Here is a 22,570-nt window from a genome sequence, read left to right as displayed (position 1 = left end):
TGTTGGCCCTTGGCAAGTCTTAGCATGTTTGGCATGCGTTGAGATGACTTGGTATGCTTTGGCAAGGTTTAATATTAAATTTATTTGATATCAATTATTGGAAAGTAGATAAGAAGAAACGAAGGAATATTTGGCACTTAGAATGCATTAACACTTGGCACTTGGCACCTAGTGTTGGTGTGCCTAGCATGCCCCTCATGGAAAAGATAAATGGATGACTTATTAACCCTATTATGTGCTCATTTCCTTGTAGTTTAACTTCTTCCTCCCTTTTTTTGCCTTGAAAGTCCTTGGCATGCATTATCACACCCTTCTACATCTTGGCATGCCTTAGCACTTGGCACATTTTATCTTGTTTGACATGTCTTTGTACTATTTGGCACATGTTAGCATGCTCTAGCATTCCCTAACACACCTTGGAAGTCATGACCTCACAACTAGAATTAAATTTTTCCATGACTTGGGAACCTTACATTCACTAGAACACCTTGGCACTCCCTAGTTGTCATGCTCTCTGTTATCCTCCACAATGTCCCAGGCTAATGAGGAGATCGACGGAGGTAACCACAGACCAAGATTTTAGTTTGGTAGCTAGCCCTACCAAACCAGAGAGGGCTCTCTCTATGAATTCACAGCTAATAGATGATTGGAATGTAAATGATTTTAGGCTAGATAGCTAGGCTCAGGTGGGTTTTGGAAAATTTAGGGTTTTTTTACTGGATAAGGGAGAAAAACCAGGTAGCTAGGTTAGAGGATCAAAGGGTTACAACAACAAAGATATAAAGGAGAAAGGTAGCATTACTTTTGTGATGGATCTTAGGGTTTGTCGGTGTAGTGTAGTGTTTAGAAGAAGCAAAAGGTCTTAATGAGAATGAAACATGGATTCATTAAGCAAGAAAGAAAGTAACACATAATGAATTTTCCGTCAAAACATAGCTTTATGCAAAGAATTTTGTTTATAAACTGTAAGGAAAACCATTGAAGAATTGATGAATGGAAAGAGAATATGAATATCTTTCATATAAAGCTATAACAAAGAAAAAATAACATCACAAACTTACTTCACATGAATTCCTAGATAATAGTTACAAATTGTGTCCTTTGATTTCTAGAAAATGTCGAAGTACAAGCTACAATAATTCTCTCCTCTGAAATCCAACCTGTTCTATCACTGAGAAACTGATACATAAAGACCAAAACAAAATCTCCCCACTCTCAAGGGTTGAATCCATGACTCTAGGAACTATTCCATGAGGTGTTCTAACCAAACCCTAATGTTTAGGGAAGTTAAAAACAACTTCTACAATTAACTTTGACTCCAATGTCTCTCATAAATGAGGTCAAATTTACATAAAAACAACTTACAAAGACTAACCACCCATTATTTACATTTACTTTTACCCCTCATATTCAGCGAGTTGTTGGAGGCCATTTTTGAGTGCCTTTTTGAAGTCCAAATCTAGATTTGAAGCCTTCTATGTAAATATGGGATATTTTTTATGTATTTAGAGTATTTTATCACTCAAAATGACCCATTTTGGGCTGATATATGGCCATTCTCCCAAGGTGTCTCCAGGTTTGCAATGAAATGGAAAAAGAGGGGTCGAAGGGTGATTTTTGGCCTCTTTTTTGAAAATTTCTAAAAAACTGAGCCCCAGACCAAGAAAGTGGGAAAATGGGTTTTGAAAGGGGGTCATAATATTTCCAAAAATTTTTATTTTCCATCATTTGGAGCCCTGAGGAAGAAGCGCAGCGTGAGCTCACTGTGCTCCTAGATAGAAAATTGCCAAAAAATTGCAAGTTTGCACGAGTCTGCACCAAAACACAAAATTTTCTCCAAATCCTCCCAAAATTTGTCTAGAGATGTTTGATGAGGTATGTTATGCAATAATGGATGCATTAGCAAGCAAATCTAACCTACGCTTCTCCTCTTGGATGATTAGGGTTTCCTTGAGTTTTTCCTTCAATTGCTTGATTTTGACCTTAGCAACCTAATTCCTTGTGTAATAATGGATGGAAATTTTATTTTGAAACTTGTTATACATGTTGGCATTCTCAAGGAGCTTATAAAGGTGGAAATTTAAATTTTCAAGCCAAAACTCTTTGTCCTCATTTATTTCCATGGCAATCCTCTCTTCAAAGGTCAATTCATCCATTGGTGGCTTTTGTTCTCTTTCCCTTTGAAGTGCCTTCCTAGGACCCATTGTCCTTGGTATCTTCCTTGCCACATGTCCTTCATGCTACTTATTGTCCTCATGGTCCACCACTACCTTTCCTTTTTCTTTCTTGGATTTGAATTGCTCTTTCTCCATGAATAGTTGTTTTTCCTTAAGTTGATTGTTTTCTTGCTCAAGGAATGAAATGATGAATTTGGCCCTTTCCAAATTGTGCTTGAGCTCCATGATCTAAGAATCCTTTTGTTTGATGACTTGTTGCAGGTTTTAATTCTCATCATGTGCGTCCAAGTCAACTAGGTCAAAGTTATGCTCAATGGGATCCTCATCATTCAAAGAAGCCTCATGATGTGATGGTGATCCATGTTCTGCTGATGTAGTAGGCTTGGCCCCTTCCTCAATTTAAGGATCAAACACAAGGCTTCTGCCTCTATGATATGTCTTGGTCACCTCAGGCCTAGGTGCCTTGGAAACCTCATCATGTTTTCTTGATGACCCCACCTCCATGGGTTGTACTGACATGGTTTGGTGCTGGCTTGGTTAAGTGGTTATATGTGTTTTCAAGGCTGCCTCAATGAAGGTGTCCCATGTCATGTTATTCTCTTTCAACTGATGGAGTACTATAACCTTTATCAGGATATGGTGAAAGAGGCCGGGATAATGCACTTTTCCTTTCAATTGCACCCTTTCAGACATTTTGGTTAGGCTCCTATACAAGTAGCTGGATAAATTTAGAGTGGCAGTTGTAAAGTGCATGAGCAGTCTTATGTGGTATTGATATAGCCTAGAAAATCTACCCTCACATGTGAAGGACTTCATGACGACCTTCATCAATGGTGCATATCTCTCCAACAAGTATCTAAATGGGAAAACATATGAGTGAGCTCCTTTGTATTGTGATTTCAAGTAGGTTTTGTACTCTTCTAGGTCTAGGTTCATGCCTTTGAACCAGTTTTCACCATGGTTTGGTATGCCTATAGCTTGAGAGATGGCATCCACTAAAAACATGAAATAATTCCTTGCAATGGTGAGCTTGTCTTCATTCAAGGTGAGGGAAAATATACCTGTGAGATGCTCATGGTAACCTACTTCCTGCACTCTTTGACAAAACCCTAAACAATTGACATCTTCAAAGCATTTCATGACAAATGGGGAGGAGTTTATTTCATTACAATTAGAGGGCTCAAACCTCAGTATATTTCCCCCCTTGTTGTACTTCCTCTTCTCTGATGGTGATGATTCAGGCTCCATACTTCAAACCCTAGGTGAAAGGCAAGCAAAAACAATGAAATTTGCTACTGTGAGGGAATGAGGTGGTATGATGGACTTAGGAGTTGCCTAAATTTGTAAGGAAATTTAGGAGTGTAGGGGATGATGTTAGTGAGTAGGGGAAAAGGAATTTTGGGAAATGAGTGAGGGGAGGGGGTGGAAAAGGCCAAAACACAGGCCTATCCTAGAAATAGATAGGGTAGATTAGGGTTTAGAGGAAAATGATAGAAAATGAGGGGATAAGGTTTTGTGATGGATGGAAATGGTGTATTAGTTGTAAACTTAGGTGTAGGGACAAGGAATCTAGGGTTTAGGGAAACAAATCATCATTTGAGGATCTGTTGATGGTGTTGGACCCGCCAACATGTCAAGGGGATCTCCTCGGTAAGAAGTCCCAATTGTTCAGTTGAGCCTCTATGGAGTCCAAGGTATTTGGGGCCTCTATGTGGCCCTGGGAGTGATCTAGAGATATGGATGCCTTTGCATTAGAGTGGCGGCTCTTGGTCAACACGGAGCCCGAGCTAAATATGTCCTGTGGCGGAAGATTCTCCATATAGTGACAGGATCCTCCTCCGCGGGCACAACCTCGCTACCGTGACATGCAGCCGACTCCTCCTCCGCTCGTTACATGAACCTGGCTGCCCAGAGCAACCCACCACACCAATCGAATATGAAATAAACATAGAAAAACATGGCTTACCTCCCCTGTGTTGAGGTTCTCATATTTCCCAGTGCAATTCCCTTGCACCTCCCCATTATCGGTCAGTGAGCTGGGTGGCGCGTTGCAGGTCATGAAAGTCGAAAAACCACTCCCAGGAAAGAGACACACCCCATGTTCTTTTCCTAATTGCCTCTCTAGACAAGGAATTCCTTGTTGAAGAAGATGCAAAGTGAGGCAAGGGAAGCAAGAGCCCACCATCCACTCACAACAGCCCTGGTACTAAAATTCCCATCGTTGTAGTTTGTCCTATGCTCTCTCGGATCCCACAGCACTTGCCAGTTCCAGTCGCCCACATACCCTTCAATCTCGAACCCGTCCTGCACCATCGTCCCAAGCCTTTTCCTGAGCCAGGGTGCCAATACCTCACTTCTCTCCCTCACCCAACACTCCCTCCTCATCACCCACCCTTTGCAAATGACCACCCTACTATCTCCTTCCTGCATTAAGTAACACTAATGGGAGAGGCAGACTCCCAATAGCCATTAAGTTGGGCATGCTGCGCATGGAGGCCCAACTGGCTCCATGCTCCAACCCGCAGCCACCTATCTCCTTGATTGGACACCCCCATCGGGGTCTTTTAGATCCTTATGTATAAGTTTTTGAAGATCCTACATTTCCCTAGTGTTATAGACATTTTTGGGCACTGCAACTCCAAGCATAAATGTCCATAAATCAAGGGCTCCTAAGTCCCTAAAGGTGTTGTTCCAACCCCTAAAAGAACAAGGTCAACTGATTACAGCATCTCCCAGAAGTTCTCCATGAAAAACTACTCAGAACTGGTCAAAATTGGACCATTTCACCTGCTCCATAGGCAAAGTGCGTTGCATCCTACCTGAATACACACAGTAGGTGCGATGCATGTCAAAAAACCCTTCTATGGGGTGCGATGGGCGAGAAGGGACAAATGGCAGGGTCAATCCGCAAGGTGGAGTGTTACCGGGAAAAGTGTCTATTTAGAACTGCTCTATCCCAATAAGGTGTGACAGCTGCCTTAGAAACAAACAGAGAAAACTACTTTTGTATCTCCTTTATGAACTATAAATAAAGAGGAATAGGAAGAACCAATCTGTGTCTTGTGCTAGTCCTTTGATCCAATCTCTCTCCTCTTTGACAGCTTCCAGCTACCTGCTCCCTTACTTGCCCAGCTTCACCAAGTACCTGTAAGATCACAGAAGAATAAAACTATACAAAGACATGGATTTATATTCATAAATAACTTAGGATCAGATTTAAGTTAACCATACAAATGTAACAAGCATCAATGATACAAAAGCATGGAGGAGAAACTCAAATAGTTTTTATTGATATACAAGAAGATCCAGGAGGAGTTACAACCGATGATTCCTGACCCAGCATCAACCTCCCAGCAAAGAAGCCCCTCTTCACCTCCAACAAAGCATATATCACCCAATTCTTTGATATGTATCTCAAAACCAACAGCAATTCCTTACAATGTGCAAAATTCCAGCCTCCGGATCTCTGGGATGAGGGATCCATATATAGATGTATGCAAGGAGGATGAGTCAGCTTCTGATTTGATTAGTGGCTTCTCTCTGTCAGTTCTTGCTTCCACTTGGAGACTGAAGGCCTCTTACTCATCCTTGGTCGAATTCAGTGAGGCAAGTGTCATAGGAGAAGATTCTGGAAGCTTCCATTGTCTCTCCACCTCGCGGAATGACACTGCCATTTGTCATTTCCCGCTCAATGCACCCTGATAGTGCATTTAGGTGCGTTGCAACGCACCCATCTAGTGTGTTTAGGTGCTATGCAACACAACTAGCCAGTGGAGCAGTTGAAAGATCCTGTTTTGACTTATTCTGAGAAGTTTTTGGTGGAGAACTTCTGGGAGAGGCTATAATTTGTTGACCTTGTTCCATTAGGGGTTGGAACAACACTTTTAGGGACTTAGGAGCCCTTGGTTTATGGACATTTCATGCTTGGAGCTGCAAGGCACAAAAATGTCTATAACAGTTGCCCCCTAAAGTATGAGGCCGTTTATCGGGTGAAATGCTTTATTATGAGGATCCGAAGTTCTTTCAATGCTGGGAGGAGACCTGTAATAAGATACAATATAATACATTATCTTCATACTGTTTTCATGATCTAGCTTAGGCGAGCATTCCCATGCTCAGCTTTATAAATTCATTTTCATGTACATAGGACAGACAATTGTCTGATGATAGACTGATGATTCTGATAGAGCCATCATCCTTTTGGTAGGATGATTATCTGTGCTGCAATGCTGGACATTTCAATGTCTTTATTTTCCTGAATATATATCGCAGCCCGGATGGATGAAACTAGATCCGGGGTCTTCAATCTCGTCCGATCTTCACTCGAAGTACAAGTCGGTCCATGTGAGAAATGTTTTGAAGTCGAACATGGAAAGACATCGCTTGATTACCAGTCAATGATGTAAACTGTTAACAAGCGCGAGAGGAATCACCGATAATGATAATGATCCTCAAGGTACTGCAGTACAATTCACGTGGTGTGAATAAAGGACTTGGCGTCGAACACCACGCAAAATCTTTCAGTCGAAGGTTATTGATGTAAACCTGTCACCGGAAGTGAGAAACTTGCCATTGAGGCATGCAAGCTTCAAAGTACTGAATGGGGTGTTCCTAGATCAACTTCTTGGATAATGAGCTGATGTTGACAAGAAGTGACCCGTCATAGGAGGGCCTTAATGAATCCCACATCAATGACATGGAACGGAGCAAATGAATTTGATGGAGGTGAAAACGATCTGATGATATATGGTTCAGGGTGACGGTCATGAAAGAATGGAGTATAATGTATGGTAGTGGGTGGGACACAGGTGGCCTTTCTGGATGACTTCTCTTGAACAGGTCGGCGACACTGATGTGATGGATTGGTAGCATTAACCCCAAACGTGGATGGTATGGCATGACCATGGCGATGTGACCGGTGAATGAAACAACCCAACCCGACTCGGGCACGGAGCGAAAGTGTCATGTTCAAGAGCGACTTGCTACCAATAAAGATTCTTTGAGTTTTCTTCCCAATTTTTCCCCAGTCATTGCTGACCAGTACCTCTTTATTTTTGTCAAGCTTGAGGAGGATAACATATGCTTGTTCTATAATTTGCCCTTCGGGCAAACCCATCGCTATGTTTTAACGAGCCTAGCGATAGTGAAACTCGTCCTCGTCTAAAGACAAGTTTTTCGCTATTAATATTTTTAATGAGTTTAACGACAAAGATAACTCGGTCCTTTTCAATTTTAGAGAGTCTGAAAAGGTACGTAAAGGTAACTCCAAAATTCCTTTTTCGTCATCTAACCCCTTAAGTCCGAAAAAGTATAAAATAATACAGAAGGGATGAATTTTCGATAGCTTTAACGAGCCGAACAAAACAAGCGCTCGATCTTTTTGTGCAATAATCCCTCAGGTCCAAAAAGATTAAAATCTAGAGGAGGGATAGCACTTCCTGTCCCTTTAACGAGCTGGAAGGCCAAGGACTCGACAATCTTTTCATATTTTACGAGTCATTTGAAAAGAGCTTAAAGAAGACTCGTCTTTTGAGGAATGAGTGATAAAATGGGTAGCAGCTGATTCCAGGTAAGGTTTGGAATTTTCCAATCACGACAGTGTCACAAGGATGGCTAGTGAAATCACTCTTCGCAGCTGTTCCTCAAAATGGGTAAACAATCAAATGGAGGTGAATGATTGGCCAATGAAAAAGTGAAGGTGACGGTGCAAACACGACCAAGGCTTTAATTGTTGAAGTACTACATTCACGGTGGTTATTTACCAGGGAATAGTTCATTTTTTAATGAGCTTAAACGTGGGTGGAAACATTTGCTCGGTGCGGGTTTATTTTTTAACGAGCTTGAACCTTGCGGCAACACTGCTCGATCAGATGGTCTCGTTTTTATTTTTACCATAAATAGCTTTGTCCTTCCAAAGATCGTACTGTATTTTCAACTGCTTCATCAAACTAGTCAGAAATGAACAATATTTGTTTGAAAACGAGTTTAAAACGCTAATATTTTACTTTGAACTACGTAAAAGTAATTAAAAAGTGTTTTTTACCTCTCATTTTACCATTTCATTTGAACTTGGTTTGTTGGAGCTTTGGAGGTGCTTTTCCCCCTCGATTTTCATCAGTTGATTTTGGGAGATTCTATGGACGATTCTCGACGCCGTCTGGACCAGGTAGGAGCTAAACCTGAGCTCTTTCATTTCATGGTTTCCATTCTGCCTTTTGAGCTTGATTCCTAGCTTTTCTGAGCCCCTGGGGTTTGAGGAACTCGTTCTGCCATCAACGCACCCCCAGTGTATCGAAACCTGCGTTGAATGTTGGCTTGTTTGAAGGCTATCTGACATTCAACGCACCTAGAACACTGCTGTAGGTGCGTTGGGCACAAAAAGGGAATTTGAAGCACAATTTTCTATGGAATTTTTGCCTGTTTCTTACCAAAATCAGGATCTAACTCCTCTCTTGTTTGTTTTTCAGAGATCTTTGGAGTAAGATGACCCTTACATGGTGAGAACGTGAGCATGAAGAAGAGGACATGATTGCCTTGCATGATCCAGTTACAGTGAACGCGCTGCGGAATTGTGGCTTGCTGAAGTTCTTCCGCATTTCTAGCATGAGACAGCAGATCAACTTACTGCAGTATTTGCTCGATGCTTGGGATCCTACTAATCAGGTTTTCCAGATTAGGGGCAAATCTATCCCCTTGACTACAGTAGACATCTATTTCTTGACTGGCTTGTTGAGGTGGGGTGCCCCCATCTCTTTGTCAGGTTCGGCCCGAGGAGGCGATTCTGTGAGAGATTATGTCCGCCGGTATTGCAGAGAAGGATCTCAGCCGAGTAAAGATGGCAAGATCATCATCCGTGATGTCACTGACAGGTCCCTTAGGACTATTCTGTTTACTTTTTGTAGGATGGCCGGTAGTGCGTCTCTTCATGTAGCCAACCGATCTTATATGCAGCATGCCTTGGAATGTCTCCAACCGAAAGTGTTCAACTGGTGCGACACAGTACTTCTTGTGATGAAAGAACAGTTGACCAAGATAAAGAACGGGAGGTTGAAGAACTTTGGGTATGGTTCTATTTTGACCGCCTTTTCCTTGGAGAAGATACCACTGGTGCAGCCGCAATACATTGCACTCGATTTACCTTCTCCTACTGAACCACGTATGCAGAGATGGGTTGACCATATGTCTAGGCATGCTGGCCAGTCTCAGATTTCATTTTCTGATACCTTCTTCAGGTGGTTTGATCATCAGGAGATGGTTTATTCTGAGTATCCATACGCTGGCATGGACTTCCGGGGTGATCCAGACTTAGTATTACCGGATGGCGAGCAGTGGGGCGCCATTGGTAAAATCTTTGACCATCTTGATGTTTATCATTTTTTGTTTGTAATGTCCTTGTGCTTTATTCTATCAAGACTTTAATCAAACTCATGTGTACATGTAGATGTTGGTCCCGTTCGTCCAGTAGTTCGCCTGAGAGTACCAGCTGTTGCCCCAGCAGGAGAGGCCGTCGGAAGGGCTATTCTTCGTGACCTCGATGTGGCCGAGACTCTCACAGCTTTGCAGGAGCAGGTTGAGGGCCTCGCTCTTGGTATTCCAGATGTGAGGATTGACGAGCTACCTTTGCGGTTACAGCGACATACTACTGGTGTGCCCAGATGATGGACTCGTCTCCTATGCATGATTGCATAGGCTGTGACTTGCTATCACGAGCATCATTAGACTAGGGTGCCCCCTAGCATTTTGAGTTTTTGGGTCGCTTGACCGATTTTGTCTTGGTTACAGAACATTATGTGTAAGCCATAAACAACTATATATATTTTTGATTTTCGGAGTTTTATTTTGGTTGAGCTACATGATCCACATGCAAAACATTGATGATGTGTTTCTTTTTATAAATGTTGCAAATGTCTATCTAACACATAGTTTGCTAATGAGTCGGTTAATGTGTTTAAGTTTCTGGAAATATGTTGATATTGAATAAGATCAAATTGTCTTTCCAAAATCTTAACCCTTAGGAACATGCGATAAACAGCTGGGTTTCAGACAGAATATATACCATTGAGTTGTGAGTCTAGCCTGACAATTAGTTGGCGTATACCATGAGTGATGGCATCAGAGAGAAGCTCTATCAACGCGCTATACTCAGCGATGTTATTCGTTGATCGACCAATACATACACCTCTGAAACTTACTAACTCGCCGCATGGATCAAAAATGGCCCAGGTTGCGGAGGACAGGTTCCGCGAACTACGACTCGCTCCGTTGACATATCCAACACATGGCTCCAATAGGTTTGACATCTGCAATAAATGTAAAAAGTGGATTACTCGACCAAAACAAACACTTTAGTGAAAACAAAAATATAACAAAAGCATATTGGTTACTATCACGCATAGTAACGCTTGAGGTACAACCCATTACGAGGTTGCGCCAGTGGAATTCCGTCATAATCCATTAACTCGTAGGCTCCCTTTGCTAACACTTGTTTAACAATATAGGGGCCCATTCATAAAGACTTAAATTTACCTGCTCCCAATTTATCGGATTCTTGGTCGTAAAGCAAGACCAAGTCACCTTCTGAGAAGACACGGGGTTTGACATTTTTGTCGAACTACGCCTTGACTCGTTTCTTATGGGCTTCATTAGCCAAAGCGGCGTCATGATGGGTTTCATCCAATTGGATTAATTCCAAGAAACGAGCCTCTTCTTCCGAAGTTCCGGGGAGGAGATCAATTGCGAGTTTGAGAGACGAGATTTCACACTGGATAGGTAGGATTGCTTCCAAGCCATATACCAGTTGGAAGGGTGTGAACCCGGTTGCATTCCTTACCGATGCTCGGTAAGCCCACAAAGCTGAGTACAGGATTAGGTGCCATCTTCTTTTGTGAACTCCGATCATCCTTTGCAGCATGCGTTTCAGGACCTTGTTGATCGCTTCAACTTGTCCGTTGGCTTGCGGATAATATGGAGTAGAGCTGTCGTGAGACAACCCTAGTTTGGCAGCTAATTCGACCATCATGTGATTGCGAAAATGCGATCCATGATCTGTGACTATAGCCTGTGGTATGCCGAATCTGGTGACTACATGATTGAAAAAGAAGAGGGCAGCTGTTTCACCAGTATTATCTAATGTAGGCATCGCCTCGGCCCATTTGGTAAAATAGTCAACTGCGACTATGATATACCCATGCCCCCCGGTCGAGGTGGGGTTACATGTCATGAAATCGATGCCCCATTTGGCGAATAGCCCAACAACAACTATTGGCTATAGAGGTGCGGGTGGTCTTCTGGTTTTGCTATCAAAAATTTGACAAGCATGGCAACTTCTGACTGCGGTTATGCAATCTTTGAACATTGTTGGCCAGAAGTATCCTGCTCGTAAATTTTTTTGTGCTGTAGCATATCCAGATTGATGCCCCCCACACGCGCCTGAATGACACTCATTCAGGACTTTTTCGGCTTCCTCATGGGTGAGGCACCTTCTCAGAACTGTATCGATACCACGACAGTAAAGTGTATCATCGACGATCATGTAGTCTTTTGCTTGGTATCAAATACGTTTTTGTTCAGAGTGGGAGGTGTCTGGCCTAAATTTTTGGGTTTGGAGATAAACGATTATATCCCCATACCACTCATTGCTTGTAGATATCAGAAACAAACTTTCGTCCACGATTGATTCTTCAGATGTTTTATCGTTGGACGACGATGGGAGATCGCATAATAATTCTGCGAAAACTAGAGCTTTCTTTGACTTGGATTTTACAAATTCTAGATCAAACTCTTGTAGGATTGCTATCCATTTTGAATATTTGCCCCCCAGTAACTGTCGCGACAATATATAAGTCATGGGGTTGCAATCTGACAGAATGATAGTTTTCCGAAAGAGGACATAGTGTCGAAATCTTTGTATCGCTTGAACCGCCGCAAGCGCTAGTTTTTAAACATAAGAATATTTTCTTTCTGTATCATTTAAGTTCTTACTTAAATAATATATAGGATGTTCAATTCCATCGACTTCTTGAACTTAAACCATTGCGATGGTCGTATCTGCTGCAGCCAGATACAGGTTAAAATCTCTTTGATAATCAGGGGCGTACATTAATGATGCTTTCATTAGGGAATCTTTTAAAGCATCAAAGGAAGCTTGCGCAGCCTGATCCGAGACAAAGGGTACCTCCTTTTTCAAGAGACATGTATAACCTTTAGCAAGTTCAGCGTAATTTGGAATGAACCTCCTTAGAAAGTTTGCTTTCCCTTGGAGTTTCTGAATCTGAAGCAAATTCGAAGGTGGAGGAAAATTTATGATTACCTGGACCTTACATGGGTCGAGACGAATCCCATCCTTGGAGACTACAAAGCCAAGTAAACAAATAGAACTGACGCAAAATACACATTTGTGCGGATTGAGTCGTATCTTGTAGTGTCGGCAACGTAGAAATATCGCTCTTAAATGCTACGGATGATCAGTCCTCTTTCGCGAATGAGCCGGAAGGTTGTCGAGGTATGGTTGAACGATGTTTTTGATGTCATGGAAGGCATAATTCATTGCCCTCTGAAACGTCGCCCCTACGTTCTTTAAACCAAAGGGTAATTTTCGATATGCGAATGTGCCCCATGGACAAATAAATGCAGTCTTTGACTGGTCCTGTGGGTGGATATTTATTTGATTATACCCGGAGAATCCATCCATGAATGAAAAGATTTCGCATCCGGCGCATTCATCAATTATCTGGTCAATGAAGGGTGTAGGGTAGTTGTCTTTTGGACAAGCTTTATTGACATCCCTATAATCGACGCACACTCTAATTGTCCCCTGTTTTTTCATAACAGGGACAATATTCGATACCCAATCGGTTAGAGGAACCGGGCAGATGAAACCAGCATGGAGAAGTTTTTCAACTTCTGCCTTAATGGCGGCGGCTTTCTTGGGGTGCACCTGCCTTAGCCGTTGTCGTACTGGTTTGACATCTGGATACATCTTAATTTCGTGTTCAACGATACTCGAGTCGATGCCTGACATTTCACTGTATGACCAAGCAAAGACATCTCTGAATTCGCGAAAAAGAGCGTTATATATTTCCAGTTCTGAAGGAGAACAACATTTGCCAACATAAATATTCTCTACAACATCTGTTTTGGTCGAGATATTTATGGCTATAGTCTCTTCAATGTTGGACAAGTTTCGCTTGGAATCCACCGTATTTACAGTATTTGACAGAAAATCAAAGACTGAAGGATGATAAAGGTCATTTTGAGTATCTTCCTCACAATCCGGAAGAAGAGAACGATGGTGGGAATCATTCCATGGTGCTCCTTCAATTACCATAGATTGGAGAATTCCTTTGTCGGTGACATGCATTCGTGACCAAGGATCTGAAGGAGTACCACATTCTCTAGACCTATCTATCCAAACGCTTGATGAGCGTTGATTTGGGTTTTCCTCCCATGCTAGGAACATTGATTGCTATGATATTTCCGTTGGGCTTGGGGGAAAAACCACTGCATGATCCATGTCAATATCGTTTTCTGAGATCTTTGTAGAAGATATCATGTTGCAGGTTCCTATCGACGCTACTTCTGCCAGATTGATTGGAGGTGGAAGAGCAAAAGTTCCCATTAGTATAGGATCTTTTAGTAGGCCTACTCCGATATTCTGAAGCGAATGGGGGCTTCCATGGATCACAGGAATGCTTCCTGTAACTTGAGAACCATTCGGGAGGAAGTTTTGTTGATCGACGTTTGTAATCCCTCCTTGAAAGGGAAATGCAATCTTTCTAAAATAGGTCGACACAACAGCTGCCATGGCATATATCCACGGTCGTCCTAGTAGGATGTTGTAATCAAGATTGCCATCGATGACTTCAACATCTATTACTACTGTTTTCCCTCCTAGTTCAACTTTCAAGTTATTTAGGATACCATATGGGGTATATGTCCTTCCATCGAATGCTTTTAATGTCGTCGCAGATCGCGACAAGGTTGGAGATCCTAAAGTTTTCCAGCAACTCATCAACATAATACATGTAGATGCCCCCTCATCAATAATTGTTCGATGAACAGTTTTGTTGAGGGCTTTCACTTGAACAAGGAAAGCTAGTTGAGCCGGTAACTGAGGATCGTATCCTTTGTGGTCGAAGGATACAAGATTGGAATCCTTTGGATCAATCCCACCAATTACCGATAATAAAGCCTGCCTTTGGGATGGGCAATTTTGTAGTACTTCAAGAGTCGACATAGCGGATGGCGATTGGGCCAAATCTTCCACTATGTTATAATGCTGTGCCATTCTAGCGCGAGGATTAAATGTCGACTTGTGTACTACTCCCTTTGGCGGTTTTATCGTCAATTCAGGGATGGTGGGTGGTACAACTTCTGTCGAAGTTGTTGTCGAACTACTTGGTTGATCTTTATCCTTGTTGTTCGACAGCTGCGGATTCCCATAATCTTTGTTCCTTGTCGATATCAAAGCATCATTTAGTTGTTTTGAAACTGACAACATTAGCACTTGAGACGGGGAAGCATTTCCACTTTCAAACAGATTTGTTCCTGGATTTGGAAACGGATCAGTTAACACTGCTGGGTTTTTCAAATTCTTAAAGAATTTCTTAAGCTCAGCTCTGTGTGGACAATTCGTGGTCCAATGATCCTCATCACATATCATGCATGGAAATTTTAGTTTCCTATTTCCAGGAGGGTTTGAAGAAGATTTTTCAGGTGATGATTCCTCCTGTCTCTTCTTCTTCCCTTTGCCCTTTTTCTTGCTCCCTAGTTGTTTGGTTTCTTTGCCCTTATCTGTCGATACGACATTTACTTCCGAAGCAAGAAGTTCGTCTTTTGCATTTTGACCTGAAATCTTACGGGCCTTTTTGGATGTAGCCTTTGTCGATTTAGTGTCTGCCGTGCCGATCACGCCATCACTGACATGAGAGTCATTGTTTGATTTAGGAGTAGGAGGAATTGAGAATTCCGGTCTAGGGGCATCAGGTATTTTGTCGTAGAGCATGCTGGACTGAGTGTAAATCAAGTCCAAATATTGTGCATGAGCGATAACTTGCTCTTCTGTTACGACTCCCCCCTTTGCCACATCTTCCGTGATGGAAGGCAGTAATGACTTGATAAACCATTCAGCTAACAGCTGATCGGGGACATACGTTTTCACCATTCTACGACGACGTCGCCACTCATGTATATGATCAGATATGTGAGTGGCCGTTGTCTGTTTAAAGTTGGTAAGAAGTTCTGTTCCCGTTTCATACCTTATTGGTAATTGAAAATGGGTTAAAAAGGTTGTGGCTAAAGTACTGAAGTTGTCAAATGAAGCTCTAGGCAATTCAATGTACCATTTTGCCGCTGGACCAGTTAATGTCCTCTGAAAGAGGCGAAGTCTTATCGAATCATCATTTAGGGTGTTTGATGAACACCATAGATGAAAGTTCATCACGTGATTCGATGGATCTTCACCCGGATTTCCATTAAATTTAGGAATATCTGATGGAAGTTTATGCGGAATCGTTGGCCACCAAGGGGCATAAGCAATTGGATCATTTGTTAACCGATTTAAATCTGGTAACTCTAAGGTTGCCACGAAGGGTAACTGTTGATTCAGGTTAGGTGAAGCATACCCAGGATAAGATGGAATCGCCTGAGAAGTTGGTCTTTTCATACCGGAATAATGCATTTGATGCTGGTATGTTTGGTAAGGTTGGTGGACTTGACCATTGTAAAATGGTTGATTTTGACCGTTTTGAATGTACGGCTGTCCACTGTTCGCAAAGATTTGCTGCTCAGAACCTTGGTATACTTGTTGGTATTGCGGTTGTTGGTATTGCACTACAGGACCAGTTAAAAATCAAACCCTAAGGCAAAATCCCTATGAATTCCACCAAAACCCTCGACACTAACGGGACAAGTTCAGGTGAAGATCTCTGACAGTAAACTAATGGATCTTGGCAGTAAAAACAAAGTAAAAACAAAATCTAAAGAGCAAAAAGAGGAAAAATGAAATTTTCTCAAATTTGACAGGGGTACGCAGGTGATCTGTTGACACAGGCGCGGGTACGCCCTATGCACAAAGATGCAGTGCGTACAAGTACGCACTGTGCCTAACTCAGAGACTGCGTACCGCTGGAAAAGCTAAGAAAAATAAAAATCTAATTTGACTCTAAGCTAACCCACCCAAATACACAGTTAGACAGCCAAAAATCAGAAAACAAGCGATTTTTCTCAGACCAAAATATCAAATCAAAAAGAACTCAAACACATTCATGGATTCCCCAGCGGAGTCGCCATTTTGTCATGCGGAAAGAGTCGTTAGTGTGGACACAACCGACCTCCCTAGAAGCCTAAGACTTTCTAGTGACAAACAAGACAAATAAGAGCAATCCTTCTCTAAATATTCCTTTACAATATGAGAAATCAAGTGTTTAGATCCTACCTGTAACCCAATGCTGTTGTAGTAGTCCAGCTTCGTCGATCCGGATGAGCTCCTCCTTCCCTTCGAAACTTGCATTCACTAACAATCAAACGATTAAATAGCACCTGAATATCACATAAAATAAAACATATTTAACATATAGACCAAGGAGTATATGAAACAACTCATAAATAACAAATTGTTGAGAAGAATGGACTAATTTGTATTAAAAGGTAACAAAAGGAACCATTACAACCTGAGCCTTGGTGTTGTGCAAGTCCCTCCCAGGGTCCATAAGAGTTCTCCTTTACTCTGATCAGCTCACCCACTTCCAAATGAAACAAGCAAAGATGGTAATCTCTCCTCACAAGCTTCTACAAGGAAGTCCTAATTCCAGCAGCATCTACCCTTAGGAATGTTCAGCTTTCAACCTCCCCTCCCTTTGGCCCAATGCCTGTATTTATAGTGCTCTAGAGGAAGTTATTCAGGTCCACCATCAATGGGATAAGCCCCTCTTTGGATGGGATAGCTCCCCTCTTGATGGGATAAGTTCCTCTTTGGTAGGGATACATGAACCATCTGGAGGCGCTTCATACACATCAAACAAGCTTCTAGAAGACTCTAGAAATGACCACAAGTAACTTTTTTAAGATGAAACTTGCGCCTTTTGACCTTTACAGGGGTACGCACCCACCCCTTTACATACAGAGCGTACAAGTACGCAGGTATTGTGAACTTGGGTTGCGTACACGCAGGTAAGGCTAAGAGAAACTGCGTACCAGAGATAATTGACTTTAAATGACCTTTCTCTTTTTCTTGAAGTTTGACATGAAGAGCAGAGGCATGAGACTTGCCAAGGAGGATAGTATGACAGTGGATGGAGCCATACTAACTGCAAATAGTCATGGTGACATTTTTTAGTGTAACAGATTGCCCCCTAAAGTGCAAAGCCTATGCATCATGTTTGTATAGAGGATGCTCAAGTCATTGCCAAAGTTGCGCAGTTTCACCATCGCAAATTTAGAGAGGCCCTGGAGATTGAAAAAAGGCCGAACAATCTTAATAGAGATGATGGCTGGAAGATTAGCAGTTGCTGGGTCCCAGCCTTGTCTTCCTAGCCTCCTCATTCCCCTTTGGTTAGGTCTTAGGGTTTCTGTCTTCCCTCTCCTCAAATTCTGTTTTTGGCGGGTGTGTCTTGGAAACCAGGAGTTAGTAATATGGTATTAAGTAATTTTCGGGCCATCATGGTTTTAACCTATCCCAGGGGGTAATTTAAAATTAGATTAGATTCTTTGCATTGTTTTAACCTAGTTATTTCCTTTAACTGATTTCCTATATATTGATTTAAAAAACCTTTTTTAGACCTTATAAGTAATAAAAATTCTAATAATAAATATTGAATGTTTAATGGATATAAATTACTAAATTAGATAAACAGGTACTTTAATTATGGTATTTACATAATGATTTAACTAGAATACTATTTATAAGATTAAAATTATAAATTATTAAGTTAATATAGATCGTTTAATAAACATAAATTATTGTATGAACTTATTATAGTTAATAAAAATGATTTATTTTAGAGGAAATCTAGTTCACCTTTGGACCCTGAATTTTATTATTTATTATTAAATAAATACATAGTTACCTATTGTAACTATATTATAAGTAATTTAATACTATTTAAATAATTTGTGCATAATAATAAATATAGGTTATTTGAAGATTTAATTTATTATTGACCATTATATTTAGTTTACCTTTATTTAGTTTTCCATTATTTAGTTTACCATAATTTATTATATCTAGTTTACCTTTGGACCCTTTGATTTAAACAGTTATTATTAAATAAATACACACATACCTATTTTCTAAGAATAATAGTAATTTAATACTATTTATTTATATTTAAATAATTCGGGGATAATAATAAGTATAGTTTATTATATTTAAACAATAAATTTATTATTTAATTAACTAATAATAATAAATTATATGCTTCTATTAATAAAAATCAAGGGTTTGACTTTGATCCTCAGGTCAAAATTAGCCGTTGCAATATAGCCGTTGGAGTCTCTGCACACTCTATTTAATCAAGCTAAGCCAGATCAGTTCTTCAACTTGTCCTGACGATGAACCACACTGGTTGGTTCGAAACGCGTCGACAAAAGATTGATTATGTGATTTTGCCGAAGATTATCCAGACAAGGGTGAAGTACTTTATCATTTCAAGGAGTATCTTGCGGAGAGCCCGGTCAGAACCTGCAAATATTCAACACAAAATACATATATAAGATGCTATCATCGCTGAGGTAGGCATTCCCATAATCAGATTGAAAACTTTAACTAACAATCTAACTACTGCTCTGATACAAGAATGATTTTGCAGTACATCACAATCGTAGACTTTTGTAGACACAGTATGGACGCAGCCATATGTTTATGGTTAGTCTACTATATAATGAAGACAAAACTCCTCGCAGCCTGGATGGTGGAAACTAGATCCAGGGTCTTCATCTCTACTTCCTGAATTGGTACGATTCTATCCATGCGAATAAATGAGTTGATGTCGAACATGGTAGAAACCACTTGATTACCAGTCGATGATGTAAACTGTTAACAAGTGTGAGAGAGACCACCAGTGATGTCAATGGTTCTCAAAGTACCCAGTACAATCCATGAAATGTGAATGAATGGGTTGATGTCGAACATGTCACAGAATCCTTTGATTGAAAGTCAATGATGTAAACTGTCGTCAAAGGCGAGAAACCTGCCATTGATGCATGCAGACTTCAAGGTACTAACAATTTCTAAGTCATCTTTCTAGATAATGTGCTGATGTCGATAGAAAGCGACCCGTTGCAGGCAAGCCCACAACACGAAATCATTGTTCAAGTTGAAGAAATGTTGCTGTAAGGACTGACTGAGGGATGGTCAAATGGATGACAAGTATTTTGCATATGAATGGTTTATTTGCAGAGACCTCTTGAACACATAACGACACGACAGATGGCTTGGTGATGATTGACCCAAAGTTAATACCCAGAAACGGTTGAAAACTTTCAGAGTGGTTTTATCAGCTTTAAGGCAAAGGATTTCCCAACCCAGGTGAATGAAACGTGTCGTGTTCAAGAGTGGTGATAAGGTTCTTCTGTAACAAAGGATAACAAATAGGTTCATTCTTCTCTCTTTTCCCCCACCATTTCTGGCAAGTACCTCTTTATTTTTTACAAGCTTGAGGAGGATAACATATGCTTGATTATAAGCTCATCCTTCGGATGAGTCCAACTTAGTTTAGATTCGGACCCTAAGAAGGAGTGGTCCGTTCCTGTTTGTAATCGAACAGGTCCTTTACTGTGAAATTTTAACGAGTCCAGTATAGGAGAAACTCGACGTTTTTCAATTTTAGAGAGTTTGAAAAAACTAAAGAAGACTCCAAGGTGAACTTTTTCGTAAATTTGTGTCTCCCAAGCTCGAAAAAGTATAAAATAATACCTGAGAGAACCCCTTGATCTTGCGACCAAGGAGTACTTTCATGATTAATGCCTTTGACCTGAAAAGTAAAAAGCGATTAGAGGCATGTCGTTTTATTTCCAGTATCGAATTTGAAACGACAAAAATCCGACAATCTTTCCTTGTTTTTACGGTCAGAAAAGGGCTATAAGAAGACCGTCTTTTAATTCCATTTTAACGAGTGTAAAAGAAACGCTCAGAAATCTTTTCATGTTTTAGGAGTCAAAAAATGGCTTAAAAGATGACTCTGATGTCTTGGTTCGTGAAAAAATGATGATTTTACCCTAAAGTCCTTTTGTCCTGCACAAAAACAACACATTACTCATACCTGTTTAAGGTGGGAAAAAATACATTGAAAAATATCCCTTCATGGTGAAAATAAACAAACTTAGCATTCATTTATCCAAAAAACCTATAAAAAGACTTTTTACCATGTCATTTTTACCATTTTACTGTTGAGGGTGAGAAGAGGGCTTTTGACAAGAAACTTCCCGTGGACTTTGCGGAGAATCCGACCGTCGGAATCGAGCGCCGTCTCTTTCAGGTATTTCACAACATCCTCCTCTTCAATTTCATCCGTTTAGAATTCCATTTTGAGTTTTAGTTTGATTTTTTGGAGGGTTTGGGGTTTTAGGGTCCGCTTTTCGGGGGACGCAGGTGCCCCATGGGCGACCTGCGTACCCCGACATTTTCGTATATGGGAAAAAGGTCGGAGTACGCAGCCCACCTTCAGAACAGCTGCGTACCCACGCTCTGTTTTCTGAACGCGGGGTGCATACTCCGCGTAAAGCAGATTTTCAAAACCCAAACTCAAAACCTAACCATCAAAATTTGATTTAATGAATTCTAATCAATGTTTTTTGGTGTGTAGATTGCCCACCATGCTAGATTGGCGTGAAAGAGAACACGAAGATGTTGATTTGGCCGCAATAGGTCATCAAACTTCCAATGATGCTTTAAAGGCATGCAGTCTCTACAAGTACTGGGCCATACCTGGCATGAGGGCCCAGGTGCCATTCTTAGAGTGGCTGGTTGAAAGGTGGAACATTCAGGATCAATGTTTCTACATCGGAGAACACCAGCTCGAGATAGAGTCCTCTGACATATATTTTCTCACTGGCTTGCCTAACAGGGGCGAGCAACTGTCTCTATTCGGGACTAGGCTGGGTGGCCAATCCCTTGCTAGTCTCCGGCTAGAGTGGTGCAATAATCAAAACTAGGATAAGGGGATAGAAATCAAATACATATCCCGACCTGAACTTATGGTAATTGCCTTTACAGTTACCAGACTTTGCGGTGCTGCCGCTTTGCACATAGCCACTGGTTCCCAAATGCGGATGGCTATAGATTGCTTCCGAGGCACCATTTTCAACTGGTGCGATGCTGTGTTGGCCAATATGAAGGGCCAACTAACTAGGGCAAAGAACGGACAATTGAAGACCTTTGGATATGGGCCTTTAGTTGTGAGCTTTGCCCTAAAGAGAGTTCCAATGTTGATCCCCCAGCATCTTAGTGTCCCAGTTGGGCCTCCTCGGGAGCCTAAGTTGACGTGGTGGGTTTCGATAATGGCCCGGCATCCTGATGAGGGAGCGGGAGTTGTCCGATTTCCTGCGGGTTACTTTCACTGGTTGGAGAGCCAGGTCTTTGCAATTCAGGATTTTCCTTATGCCGGAGTAGATTTTCGCAATGATCCGGACATGGTTCTTCCACAGGGAGAACAATGGGACGACAGAGGTACTTCAATTTTCACAAGTTTTTAAATTATCTATTTTTTTTTGTTTTTTATATATCGTCTCAAAACTGACAGCAAAAAATTTTCAAAATGCAGATGTAGGCCCACGGCGTCCGGCCAATCTCCGGGCTTTTGAGAGAAGAGTACCAGTTGCACTAGCACCAGCCCCACAGGATGCGGCCGCAGAGACCTTAGCCGAGCTGGAACAGGACCTAGAGCGTCTCACGGCGGACATACCAGAGACGACTATAGACGATATTCCTATCCAACTTCAGCGCTATGTGGTCGCAGTCCCATGACCTTTCAAGAGGTTCCTGTGTAGAGTAGCGCAGGCAGTGGTCTCATATAGAGAGCACCACCAGTGATTGGCTAGTCACTTTTTGTAGACACATGTGACATTTTTGGTTTTTTGTACTTATCATTTTTGTTTATCATAAGGTGTTTTTCAACCTATGATCGAAGACGATGTATATTTTTTGACACACTCCTATCTATATATATATCATTATTACTGGCTTATTTTGTTAAACATATGTGATGAAATGTTTATAAATTTACATTTATGATTGTTACAAATGTCTATTTAACATTCGAGATGCCATTACATCTGCTAATGTATTTAAAGACCTTGGAATATGCTGATATTCAATGTAATCAAATTCACGTTCCAAGAGACGCACCCTAAAAAACAATCTTAATAACACTGGATTTCTAATGGCATAGACTCTATTA

The sequence above is a fragment of the Pinus tabuliformis genome, chromosome 3_1, assembly GCF_031772625.1.
Source record: "Pinus tabuliformis cultivar Carrire ecotype Pingquan chromosome 3_1, CPIR1, whole genome shotgun sequence".
NCBI classification, from domain to species: Eukaryota; Viridiplantae; Streptophyta; class Pinopsida; order Pinales; family Pinaceae; genus Pinus; species Pinus tabuliformis.
The sequence above is the reverse complement of the archived record's forward strand: the minus strand, read 5'-3'. Positions refer to the sequence as shown.